Source organism: Balaenoptera ricei, chromosome 11 (assembly GCF_028023285.1).
Source record: "Balaenoptera ricei isolate mBalRic1 chromosome 11, mBalRic1.hap2, whole genome shotgun sequence".
NCBI lineage: Eukaryota > Metazoa > Chordata > Mammalia > Artiodactyla > Balaenopteridae > Balaenoptera > Balaenoptera ricei.
The window spans coordinates 66270456-66284390 of NC_082649.1; the positions used below are offsets into that span (position 1 = coordinate 66270456).

At 39.8% G+C, this 13935-nt stretch overlaps 1 protein-coding gene across 3 annotated transcripts in view; it reads left to right on the forward strand.

The window, feature by feature from the left end:
* KLHL18 (kelch like family member 18) overlaps nt 1-13935 on the forward strand; it is a 54206-nt gene that overhangs the window by 16137 nt on the left and 24134 nt on the right. The gene's annotated exons all lie outside the window — the stretch shown is intronic.

Below are 13935 nucleotides of genomic sequence, written 5' to 3' on the forward strand. Positions count from 1 at the left end.
GGAGTGTGATTGCTGGATTATATGATAAGAATATGTTGAGTTTTGTCAGAAGGTGCCAAACTGTCTTCCAAAGTGGCTGTACCATTTTACATTCCCACCAGCAATGAATGAGAGTTTCTGTTGCTCCACATCCTTGCCAACATTTGGTGTTGTCAGTGCTCTGGATTTTGGCCATTCCAGTAGATGTATTTTTACCTCATTGTTTTAATTTGCGTTTCCCTGATGATGTGGTGTGGAGTATCTTAATAGGCTTATTTAATATGCTTATTTGCCATCTGTGTATCTTCTTTGGTGACATTTCTGTTAGTCTTTTGCCCATTTTTAAATTCTGCTGTTTTCTTATTGTTGGATTTTAAGAATTTTTTGCATATTTTAAATAACAATCCTTTATCAGACATGTGTTTTACAAATATTTTCTTCCAATCTATGGCTTTTTCCTTGATTTCATTCTCTTTAAGGCTGAATGATAATCTGTTGTATGTATATACCATGTTTTGTTTATCCGTTCATCTATTGATGGGCACTTGGGTTGTTTCCATCTTTTGGCTACTGTGAATAATGGTGCTATGAACATGGGTGTACAAATACCTCTTTGAGACTCTGCTTTCAGTTTTTTTGGATACATACCTAGGAGTGGAATTGCTGTGTCATATTGTTATTCTATGTTTAACTTTTTGAGAAACCACCAAACTGCTTTCCACAGTGGCTACACCATTTTGCATCTCACCAGCAGTGCACAAGGGTTCCAGTATCGCCACATCTTCACCAACACTTGTTATTTTCTGTTTGGTTTTTCTTTTTTTCTTTTTTTCTTTTTTTTGATAATAGCTATCCTCACGAGTGTGGTGTGAAGTGGTGTCTCATTGTGGTTTTGATTTGTATTTCCCAGATGATTAATGATGTTAAACATCTTTTCATGTGCTTATTGGCCATTTGCACTTAATTTTTGTTAAAAATTGTTTTAGCTATTTTAGTTCCTTTACCTTTCCATATGAATTTGAGAATAATATTTATATCTATAAAAATAATCTTGCTGGAATTTTGATAGGAATTGCATTAAATCTGTACACCAGTTTGGGGAGAATTGACATCTTTATTGCGTTGAGTCTTGTAATCTTTGGACACAGTATGTCTCTCCATTTATTTAGATCTTTGATGTCTTTCATCAGCATTTTGTAGCACGTAAGTCCTCTAAATCAGCTTGTTGGATTTACATCGAAGTATTTAATTTTTTGAACAATTATATAATTATATTTCACATTCTGGTTTACACACGTTAATGGATAGTATGTGGAAATACAGTTGACTTTCTGTGTCAATATTGTGTCCTGTAGCCTTAGGTACTGTGACCTTGCTGAACTCATTCGTTAGTTCTAGGTTAGTTCTGTGTGGAGTTTGGTGTTTCTGTGTGGGGTGGGGGTTGGTAGATTGCTTTGGATTTTGGACAGAAACCGTCATGTCATTGGCAAATAGGAATAGTATTATTTCTTATTATCTGATGTGTATTCCTTTTATTTCATTTTGTTACCTTACTGCACTGGCTGGAACTTCCAGGACTGTGTTAAATAGCAGTGGTAGGAGTAGACATCCTTGCCTTTTTCTTCATCTTAGGGGAGAGCATTCAGTCTTTTACCAGTAAGTATGAAGTTAGCTAAAGTTTTTTTGTAGACATTCTTTATCAAGTTGAGGAAATTACCCTCTACTCCTAGTGTTTATCATGAATAGGTGTTGAATTTTGTAATATGCTTTTTCTACGTTGATTGAGAGGATCATGTGACTTCTTTTTCTTTTAACCTGTTATTATGGTGGGTTATACTGATTAATTTTTGAATATTGAACCTGCCTTGGATCCCTGAAATAAACCCTACTCGGTCACAGTATATAGTTCTCTTCATATATTGCTGAATTTTATTTGCTAATATTTTGTTAAGGGTTTCTGCATCTATATTCATGAGGGATATTGGTCTGTAGTTTTCTCTTTTTTTGTACGATCTTTGTCTAGTTTGGGTATTAGGCTAATACTGGCTTCATAAAATAAATTTGAGTTGTCCCCTCCTCTTCTATTTTCTGGAAGAGATTGTTTAGAATTGGTATTAGTTCTTTTTTAAATGTTTGGTGGAATTCTCTAGTGAAACCACCTGAGCCTGGAGACCTTCTTTTCGGGGGTTTTAAAATTACAAAATCGATTTCCTTATTAGCTATAGGGCTATTAAAATGATCAGGGTCTCATTTTGGAGGGGGAAGGGGAGGGGGAGTGTGAGCTAGGAGTAACATTTCTTCAGAATATACTGTTCACACTTACAGAGGAGGGCACTAAGTAGCCCTAGCTCCTGTCCATCTGAACTCAGGCAGGTCACATACCCCAGTTTTGATGGGGATTCAGATGCTGGGTTTGGCTATCCCTATCCAACGTTATGATATTTTTCTCAGAATATAAACTGCTAGGAATTCGAAAAATGAGTCATCCATGCAACAGATATCTGTTGCCCATTTCTGCATTCCCCGCAGTGTTCCCAGTCAATAAAACACAGTGTTTGCTTTATGCCTTTGATGCCTGTAGCGGATGCTGTCACCCTGGTGTTTTCACACATGGGGTCCTTTAAGACCTAACTGTTGAGCAGAGTGGGGGCCTTGAGGCACCACCAGGGTGCAATCAGAGCCGAAACCACCTTTAGTTAGAGCCCATCTATTAAGATCAGGAAGGAAGGTCCCCCTTTCCTGCATTTCCCCAGGGCTTTCTCCAGACCACAGTGCTCAGAGCTCTGGCTCTTAATGGCAGAACTAGCCTCAGTAGTCTAGACCAATCATTTATTGGCTCATGTAATCAAACAGGAGAAAAGATAGGGTTGATGATGGGCCTGGGGGACTGAAATGCTGCAGAGACTTGTCCCCTCTGTGGTCAGCATCCTCCTCCCACTGCAGACTGCTTCATCACACACGGAAGGGGATGGAGCACCTGATAGCTCCTTGTTACCTGGAGGGATTGTCCCTCTTCCTTCTTTCTTATTTGAAAAATCCTGAGGAAGGGTCTAATTGGTAGGGCTTAGGTCATATTTTGTATAGTGTGGTGGGAATGAAGATAGAAGACATTCCCAGAAGAAGGTAAGGCACACTGAATAGAGCTGACATGAGATGGAGTCCATAGCTAGTCATGTTTGTTTGGAAGGTTTTTAGTGGCATGTATTGAAGCTACAAGTGTTTTCTGTTAACCTTCAAGTAACCTAAAACTGTTAATAGATCACCATCATCGTACTATTATAGATCATTCATGGTTAATATATTATTATAGCAGTATTAATACATAGTTAATAGCTATATTTATACTAGACAGCTATATAGAGATCATATGATATCTAGTTGATAATAAATAATAATAATAGATTGTTGTACTAGCCCTCAAGTGTTGTGGTTATTTGAAGATTTACTGTACCTACTTATATATGTAAGAAAATTTTGAAGGAAATGAGTAGAAAAATCACAGTGCCTCCTTCTCAGTCTTCCATATCCTTTTCTAAACTTAACTGAAAGAACCTGCAGTCCATTTAGACTATAACTTTTAGTGAAACTGCCTTTTTGTCTACAGGGTTAATTTATTTTCACAGGGAATTGTTGATTTTCTGGGCAGCTATTAGGGATAGAGTTGGTATTTTAATTTCAATAAATATTTACTGAACTGTTTAGGGGATGTACAAGACCCTTATTACCTCAAAGAGTTTGAAGTCCACTGGAGTAGGTAAGAACAGAAAAGTACAATTCTTGAGACTGAGGCTTCCCATCTCTAACATGGAGTAGCCTTACTTGTCTAACATGTAAGATTTTGGTTGCTGTGGAGAGGTGGGCTGAGCTGGCTTTGTGCTGGGTGGTCGCTGAATAACATGGAGGATTGGTTGATACCTGAGGTTGGAAGGCAGATGCTTCAAGGCATCTCGACGCAGTCCACCTCCTATGTATCTGATGGACAAGGCTGCGTTATTTGCTGAGGCTAATTAGCATTGAAACTCCATGGGGGTGGGGGGTTGGAGAAAGAATAATTGTATAACTATGATTAAGAAACTGAAGTTTTAGGGACTTCCCTGGTGGTCCAGTGGTAAAGAATCCGCCTTCCAATGCAGGGGACTCGGTTCGATCCCTGGGTCGGGGAACTAAGATCCCACATGCCCTGGGACAACTCAGCCTGCGCACCACAACTGAGCTCGCACGCCTCAATGAGAGAGAGAAAACCCGCAGGCCACAACTAGAGAGAAGCCCACGTGCCGCAACAAAGAGACCACGTGGCGCAACAAAAGATCCTGCATGTCTCAACGAAGATCCCGCATGTTGCAACTAAGACCCGATGCAGCCAAAAAAATAAAGAAAATAAATAATAATTAAAAAAAAAGAAAGAAACTGAAGTTTAAAAAAAAAGGCATTTGGTGGTTACAGGCTGTTCATGACTCCAGAGTGAATGCCTTAGCTCACTTCCTTTTGAAAAGGAGCAAGCATTTTATAAGACACTTTATCTCAGTGTTGGATTCCACAAAGTGCAGACAGATCATACTAGTTTGGCAGGGGAGTCTGTGCATACCAGCAGAAAATCAGGTGTGACGTGGGTGGAGAATGGGAGGGGGACCCCGTCTTAGATAAGTGATCAGCATCTTCTTCTTTCTAGAGAATGTGTTCACATCCCTCTTCATAATATTTCTTCCCTGTGACTCTAGAGCAGAGGTCAGCAAACTTTTTCTATAAAGAAGCAGATAATAAATACTTTTGGCTTTGCGGGCTGTTGGTCACTATCACAGCTACTCAGTTTTGCCATTGTATGGGCATGTCTGTGTTCCAATTAAACTTTATATATGGACACTGAAATTTGGATTTTATACAATTTTCACATGTCATGAAATATTAGGGTTGATTTTTTTCAACCATATAAAAATGTAAAAACTACACTTTGCTCATGGGTCACACAAAAAAACAAGAGGCAGGAAGGCCAGATTTTGGCCCATAACCATGGTTTGTCGACCCTTTCTCTAAAGGTCTTAAAAATAACTTCTATAAAGTTCTCAATTTAAGGACATTTTATTTATTTAATAAGCACTTATTTAGCACTTAATATGTGCTACACACTGTTTTAAATGCCATGCATTAAATGCTAATTTAATCTTCACAATAACCCCATGAGGGAGGTACTGTTTACCCCATTTTTGCAGATTTCGTGAATTGAGGCACAGTGAAGCTAAGTAACTAGCCCAGAGTTACGCTGCTAGTAAACGGCAAAACCTAGATTTGAACCCAGGTAATTTAGTTCCAGAGTATGTTCTTATCTACCATGATATACTGTCTCTCTTAAAGAACTTGTAATTATCGACTTCCTAGCCCAAAGGAATTTTAGAGATTAACCCATCCCTACTCATTCTTACAGACTCATTCTTACACACAAGATTCATAGCCTTTATGATTCAAAAGTGTGCCTTAGTAAAATTATGGATTACTACTTATGCACTTTCAGCATCTCTTGTGACTGCCTAAACGCTTAGTCTTAAACCCCACTGATCCCAAGGGCATTCTGTCTGCACAGGCAGGGCACTTAACTGTTGACTTATTGTTTAATTTATGTTCATTGTGGGCTCCTTGAAGGTAGGAGCAATAGTATCAAAATGTTTTCCATCAGAGAGAAATCAATTCTGGGTGTATCTTTTGCTCTCTTTGGGAACACCTGTCTCAGATTACTTCCAACTCAGATTTTGTCCTGCTGCTTTTCCTGCTTGAATAAGCAACTGGTTGAATCTTGCGCCTCACCTGCCTGTGATAGGGAACAGAATTTGTGGTGTCACGCTATACTATCCCTGTTGATCCAAAGATACCACCAGGGCAGGGTCAGGAATGGAAGATTTCCCAGTCTTTCCAAGGAAGAAAATGGGAAGAGAGGGGTGTGTGTGTGTGTGTGTGTGTGTGTGTTTTAAACCAGCTCAAAACTTAGGTGGACATGAGGTGCTCAGGATTTCTGGTTCCTTTTGCTCAGTCAAGGTCTCAGACACTTCTAACTAGAAGGGACCTCCGAGAACCTCTGGTGCAGGGGTTCCTGTGCTACAGGGATTCTGCAGAGTTATTGCAGGGGGCCCTCAAATCTATATGTGCACCAATCTGTGGGCCAGATAAATTATATCGTTTAGGTGTGCGTACAGTTATTTTTCAAACGCATGTAGATTCCATCATGATTAAAAAGAAAGCTTTACTGAATTCGTGTTAGGCTACTGTTATTAACAGAACTACTACCTTTTGAGAAACCTGATCCAGTTAAAGCCCTTTATTTACAGATGAAGAAACTGAGGCGCAGGGATGAAGGGAAGAGATTTGCCTGGGTCATACAGAAAAGGAGCAGCTGGCCTTGAAATTGGTGCAGTTTGTATGTATCATATGGCTTGTGCTCTCTGTCTTCTCTGACATGGGCACAGGTAGAGACTGGCAAGTATTTTGACCTTTGATGCCATGCTGAACTTTCTAATAATGCCTAATAGAGTGGTTGATTGTGATATTTTTTCCAGTATTTTTGGTGCTTTTGAGAAGTTTTTTTAAACTAGTATATTCCTTGCTGTGCGCATATAAGCAATAATCCTATATTCCAACCTGGAAACCTGAGGTATGGTAAAATTAGGCAGCTTGCTTGTATCTATAGTAGAGCTGGCCCTAAAACTCAGAGATTTAATCTCTCTACCAGGGTTCTATTAATCAGATGGAACTTGAGAGGATTTCAGTTATTTATATCTTGGTCTTTCATGGCTGTTGCTCTCAGCTGGGTGCAACAAAAAACTTAAATCTCTGTTAAGTGCCTGACGCTGTGCTGGGTGTTTTCACATGTATTGTGTATAACTTAATTTAACGAGACCAAAGTTGCAATGCTGAGGCCTCTCTCAGAACAAGCTAAATAGCACTCTGCTCCAAAGCCCATCCATCCAGGCATTTATTTATCTGTTCACCATTATGGAGCACCTCTGTTAGGTTTGCAAATGTGCCCTTGAATTATTCCCATTGGTGGCCAGGCTGGGACAAATCAGCACAGATCCATCCCTCCAAACAAGACCCAGGATTGACAGCAACATCAGCTTGGTCTGCACAGGACAATACTTTTTTCCCATTGGAGCTTCAGGAATTTGGAGTGACCCTGGTCATTTGGTCAAATGATGTTCATATCAACCATTCTTAAATTAGATCTTCTCAAATACACTTGAGAAGTCAGATGAATAGGAATGGTCTCACTTTATTAGTTGGGAAGCCAAACTTGGAGGGGACGTGTCTGAGGTAACATAACTGGTGAGGGCCTTCTAACTCCAATGTTGATGCCACACCACCTGTCTGGTGGACCACCACTGCTCAGGAAAAGGCTCTGTGTCCACTCTTTGTAGAAGCCAAGTGGCAAGAATGCTCAGTCTTTGCTGCAGTTTTAGTGGAAGTGGCTTGGGCTTTCCAGTTTGAATTGATTTTTTTTCTTAGAAGCAAATTTGGCGGTATTGTATATACCTAGGAAGTCTTGTGATTGCCCCTAATTTGCTCCACAGATGCTGGTCATTGCAAATCATCCCACAGTGGTTAAGTGGCTGGCGCTGATACACACTTAGTAAGTGGTCCTGTGAGCAGGGGCACTAGAGGTGTGTTGTGTACCTAATATCTTGATCCCACCTGGGTAACTTCCACATGTGTGTTCATGAGTTTAGCTCTTTCAGTTCAGAGTGTTTCATGACACCATAGATTCATTTCTTTCCTTCCCTCCTATCTTGGACTTTGAACCTGGCTCTTCCCAATACTTTAGTATGTGATTCCATTTAATTCACTAACATTTAATTAAATTCATTTAATTTACTGTCTGATTCAATTGCATTGCTAATACTTTATGATTATAATAAATATTGTTTTATTAATATTTATAATATTGTTTATTTAAAGGTAGGTATAGCAAAATGTGATTAAAGGTAGAGATATATGCCAAATAGCCTTAACTTTTCTGACCAATCAATTATATGTTGCTTATTGATTATTTTTTCCTAAATTCTGTAGCAACAGTTCACATTTCTTTGCCACCTTAGGGAGGAGATTTGCAGTAACAGTGTGTAATTGAAGATAAGTGGAGAAAGTAGCCTTTGCATGGGCCTGTGTAATTCAAGATGTTAAAATAGGGAACACACTGTCCTCCTGTATAAGCTGTAGTTTACAATATTAGATTTGTCAGTAATAAAATAACATCTGGATTTCCCATTTGTTTTGTCCCTTTTTTTTTTTAGTGAACTTTTTTTTTAATGGAACTTGTTTTTTTGTTTGTTTGTTTTTTAATTTTTATTTATTTGTTTATTTATTTATGGCTGTGTTGGGTCTTCGCCTCTGTGCGAGGGCTTTCTCTAGTTGTGGCAAGCGGGGGCCACTCTTCATCGCGGGCCTCTCACTATCGCGGCCTCTCTTGTTGCAGAGCACAGGCTCCAGACGTGCAGGCTCAGCAATTGTGGCTCACGGGCCCAGCTGCTCCGCGGCACGTGGGATCCTCCCAGACCAGGGCTCGAACCCGCGTCCCCTGCATTGGCAGGCAGATTTTCAACCACTGCGCCACCAAGGAAGCCCATAGTGAACTTTTTATTTTGAGATAACTGTAGATTCACATGCAGTTAAGAAATATTAACAGTGAGATTCCCGTGTACCCTTTGCCCAGTTTCCCTCAGTGGTAATATCTTGCAAAATTACAGTACAGCATCACAAGCAGAATATTGACATTGACACAATCAGCTACTCTTATTCAGATTTGCCCAGTTTTACTTTTATTCACCTGTGTGTATTTAATTCTGTGTACTTTTATTATGTGTGTTAGTTTATTTTTTAATTCTAAATATTTCCCAGTTGGCTGAGAACTTGAGCTGGGAGGGGTGTGTTATTTACTGGGTCCCTCTCAAACTCCACCAGTAAACAACTCAAGTATGATTTTCTTTCACATAATAGCTACTTAACTGGGGCAAGTTAATTCTAAATCTTGGTTTCCTCATCTATAAAATGGAATTCACAGTGGCTACTTAATGCAGAGGGTTGCTGTGAGGACTAAAATGAGAAAATATGTGTAATGGGTACTTAGCAAAAGGAACTTCATAAATGATCATGTCTTTTTTTTTTTTTTTTAACTAAGAATACAGTGAGAGTATTTGGGTTTTTTTTAAGCTTTTCACAAAAGTGTATTTCCTAGGATTGTAGAATTGGAAGGTCCCTTAATAGTTTTAGAATCAGTGAAGGACTTCCCTAAATGTTCTTAGGTAATAAGCTGTTATTCTTTGTGATAAACTAAAATCTGCCTCCTTGTAACTTCCAGATCTGCCCTCATCCATGTGATAGCCCTTCTAGTCTTTGAGGACAGCTATAGTCATCCCTAAATTATCTATCCTTTAGCCATTCCTCGTAAGATGTAGCTTCCAGACCCTTTCCCATCTTGGTCTCCCTCTTCTAGATAAAGACAAATTAGTTGTTCCCCTTAACTGAACACAGAATTCAGATGTAATCTGCCTAGCATATCCCAAGATAGGCCTGTCTTCTCTTTAGCTGAGCTTTTTTGGGAAATCAGGTCACCTAGTTCATGCACATACAGCTTGTTCTTTTGTCTTCTGTTTACTTTGTAGATGGAAAATAAATGCATAGCAGTGTAACACAGCAAACTGAATGCACATTTTGCCCTCATTTCCTCCTGTAATCCCATTAAAATGATAGTAAGAGGGAAAAGAGATCAGCAAATGAGAGGTCAACGGAATGTTGAAGCCAGGAAGCAAGTGTGATGAACTTAGTGGGCCAGAGGAACTGAAAGTGCCTGCTCTGGCAGGGAGGGGTTGGGGGGAACTAACAAGAAAGAGGATTTGTAATGCAGAACCCTGGAATAGCTCCAGAATTGGAGAAACCAAATATTGAAAACAGGAAGATTAGTTGAAAGTCTGTGTGAAAAGCAGTTAGGTGCCTACAGCCCCTCCTCTACTCTCTCAGGAGACAGATATTTTAGTCTTAGATATTGAACCAGAGGCGCACCAAGCACGGAAGATGAGATGGAATATGGAGCAAAACTGAAAATAGGGGCTTTAAGACAAAGTTCTGTATAGTGATTAATAGGACCATTCCCCTTTCTCACAGTTTTCAGAATATCTGCAGGCAGGTGCTCTCATGCAAGAGACAGAAAGATCCTTCTCTGATAAATTTAATCCCAGAGAAAAAGTCTTAACGATACTGTCTACTTTTGGGGATCCTCAATAAAATGGCAGATTCTTCCTGCCTGATCACCCTAATGTGAAGCCCACAAGTTGGCAAGCTTAGCTCCCATACACAGAGCTTTCAAACAGCTTCTAAAAGTATGAGCAGATAGCCAAGTGTCATGAGACATTTAAAGAACATAAAAGACAGAGTCCAGGGGACTTCCCTGGCGGTCCAGTGGTTAAGACTCTGCACTTCCAATGCAGAGGGTGCGGGTTCCATCCCTCTTTGGGGAACTGGGATCCCACATGCCGTGTGGCCAAAAAATAATAAAATAAAAAGTACTGTTCTGAAACTCTAAATGGTTCCTTGGGGGGGGGGGGGGAAAGAGTCCAAATCAAATGGAGGTGAAAAGAACTCAGGAAACAGTAAAATCAGGGAGGAGAAGAAGGAAAGATTTTAACTATAATATCTTGAGAGAGATTAGAGAAAATATTGCATGCATAAAAGATGAACTAGATTCTTTAAAAAAAAAAAAAAAAAAGAACCTCCAGAAAACAAGACCTCTTAGAAATTAAAAATATGATGACTTCCCTGGCAGTCCAGTGGTGAGACTCTGCGCTCCCAATGTTGGGGGCACGGGTTTCATCCCTGGTCGGGAAACTAGGATCCCGCATGCCACATGTCATGCCCCCCCCAAAAAAGGGAATTAAAAATATGATAGCAAGTATGAAAAATACAACACAGAAATATTGAAAGGTAAAGTTAAAGACGATTCCCAGAAGATAGACCAAATGAAAGAGATGGAAAATTGGGGAGAACAGATAAAATAAATTATAGAGGATCATTCCAAGAGGTCTAACACCTGACTAATGGAAATTTGAGAAGAAATAAACAGTAGAGAGGAGGAAATTATCAAAGAAATGGTATGAAAAGATGTTTTCAGTACTAAAATCATATCTATAGGTTGATACAGCACAGTGAATGAAAGAAAACCAACTCCAGGTTATAGCCCTGTGAAATTGCAGATCTCTGAGGATAAAGAGAAAGTCCCAAAAGCCTCTAGAGAGAATAGTCATATAACGTTAGTATTCAAAATGGCATTAGCTTGCTCAAAAGCCACAAACTAGAAGACAATGGAACAATACCTTCCAAATTCTGACAGAGGTGAACTCCCTGGTGGTCCAGTGGTTAGGACTCTTTGCTTTCACTGCCAAGGGCATGGGTTTGATTCCTGGTTGGGGAACTAAGATCCCACAAGCCACATGGCATGGCAAAAAAACCAAAAATTCTGACAGAAAAAAAAAATTCTCAACTTAGAATTTTATAGCCAGCTAAACTATCACCCAAGTTTAAGGATAATAAAGACATTTTCAGACATTTTGTGCATATGCCCTCTGATATTGTGATATAATAAGAAATATGTTTTTGGTCTTTGTCCCTGGTTCCTGGCACAGAGCTCTTAAAATCATTATAACTTCCTGAGTAGTAGGGGTAGTAAGAGCATCTTTTGTTGTAATATTTGCCCTTTGTTCTCAGTTCCTGACACAAGAGCTTCTAAAACCCTTGGAATTTTCTGAGTGATAGGGGTAAGAAGAGAAGTCAGCTAAGTTTACGCTAATGAGGTAACTCTTTGTGGGCCCCCTAGATAGCTTCAGGTTGGGGGCTGGTTGCCAGAAGAACCAACCATGTGATCAGAGGGTTGGAACTTTCAGCACCACCTCTCTGCCTCTGGGGAGGGGAGAGGGGCTGGAGATTGAGTTAATCACCAATGAGTTAATCAGTCATGCCTACAGAAAAATCCCATTCTAGCAAATTATCAAACCTGAAGAGGAGGTTTTGGGGACCCCCCCGACCCTGACCTTATAGCTGATGGGTCAGAAGTATGAGTGGCCCAGTTAGCATCTGAAGCAGGGGCAGTCTGGTGGGACTGAGTCCTTAACCTGAGTCCTATAACCTACTCTAGGTAGTTAGTGTCAGATTTGAATTAAATTGTAGGATACCAATTGGTGTCTGGAAAGTTGGAGAATTGGTTGGTGTGAGAACAAAGCCCACAAATATGGTGAAAGAAGTGCTGTGAGTTAAAAACAGTTTATAGTACACCCTTTCTTAGGAAGATCTGCTAGAAGACACTTTTCACCAGAACAAGGGAATAATAAAGAAGAGGACTAAATGGGATCCAGGAAACAGGGGTTCCAGTATAGGCAAGGGGAAAGGAATTCCCAGAAAGACAGAGTTCCAGTATGGATGTCACAAGAACAAACTGATAGGGTACCTGATGGAACATATTAAAGGGAGTTTTACACTTTATTATTATCTTCAGGGAAAACAGAAATTATACCAACAAAGAAATGTAATCATAGTATACATGCTGGCTTGGCTACAAATAGTATTCACATAGATCTAATAATGCAATTCTTAATTTGACCAAAATTTGGCATAATTCTATGGGAAAATGGAGATAGTATGTGAAGTAGTATGGAGTAGTATGTGAAGAGAGCATGTCAGAGCAAAATCCTAATCTTCCATCATAAGAATTAAATACATAACATAATGGTTATATTTTGCCACATAACAAATTACCCCAAAACTTAGTGACTTAAAATAACAGATATTTATTATCTCACAGTTTCTGTGGGTCAGGATTTGAGAAGCTCTCATGAGGTTACAGTCCAGGTGTCACCTTGGGCTGCAGTCATCTGGGCCTCTCCTCAGGATATGTTGTTATCTGGCTTCCCTGAGAGCATGTGATCCAGGAGAGGCAATTAGAGGAATTTGCAGTGTGTTTTATGACCTAGCCTTAAAGTGACATACCGTCATCACTTCTGCTGCATTGCATCAGTCACACAGACCAACCCTGAGACATTGTGGGAGGGGCCTGCACAACATGAATACCAGAAGGCAGGGATGAATTGGGAGCTATTTGGAAGCTGACTACCACAAGTAATAACTAAAAGTGAAAATTCAAGAAATAATATTAGAGGCATATTACTTAGAAAGATAGAGATAAATACCAGAAGAAAGTGGCTGCCCCGGGAGCAGAAATCAGGGAACCAGAAACTTCTGGTTTTCATTATAAGCCTTGTAGAACAACTTTAAGAAATATTTGCATTTATTACTGTGATTTTTTTTTTAATTATGAAAAACCCTCAAAGCATGCAGCCATGTAATGTCCCCAACACTGGTAGTAGAACAACACATGGATTATACGAGGAACTCCTAGAATCTGAATCTAGTAAGGATCCTTTGGTATTTGGATGGTTGTGTGCTTCATCTTGAAGGACAGTTTACAGATAATAAACCTAAAGTTCAGTGAGAAAGAGGACATAGTGACAGAACCTGAGCTAGAATCCTTGAATAAATATGACACAAAGAGATGAGCATCAGATAGTGAGATGGCTCTGGCATTTCACTAATGTGGAACTTAGGTGAAGGGGAAGAAAAAAAAAAAGACTGTTTGCTCTTTCTGAAGAGTAGAAAATTCTGAAGTGGAAATGTTTATGTGTCTTGGAGCTATAAATGGCAAAGTTAAAGGGAGTATCCTTTTGGCAGATAGTTGGAAAGCACTTTACGGAACTCCCCAGGCTAAGGATGTGTTCCTGAGCATTTGGTACAAGTTAGAGAGAGAGTCTGCCTCTGTCCACATGAGCCCTGCGGGCCATGCAGAGCACTGGCCAGTCCACAGCCCCAGTCCTTCCAGCTGCTGCCGCCAGGGTCATGTTCCTTAGAGAAGAACTCTGGGCTCCTTGTGGTCTACCA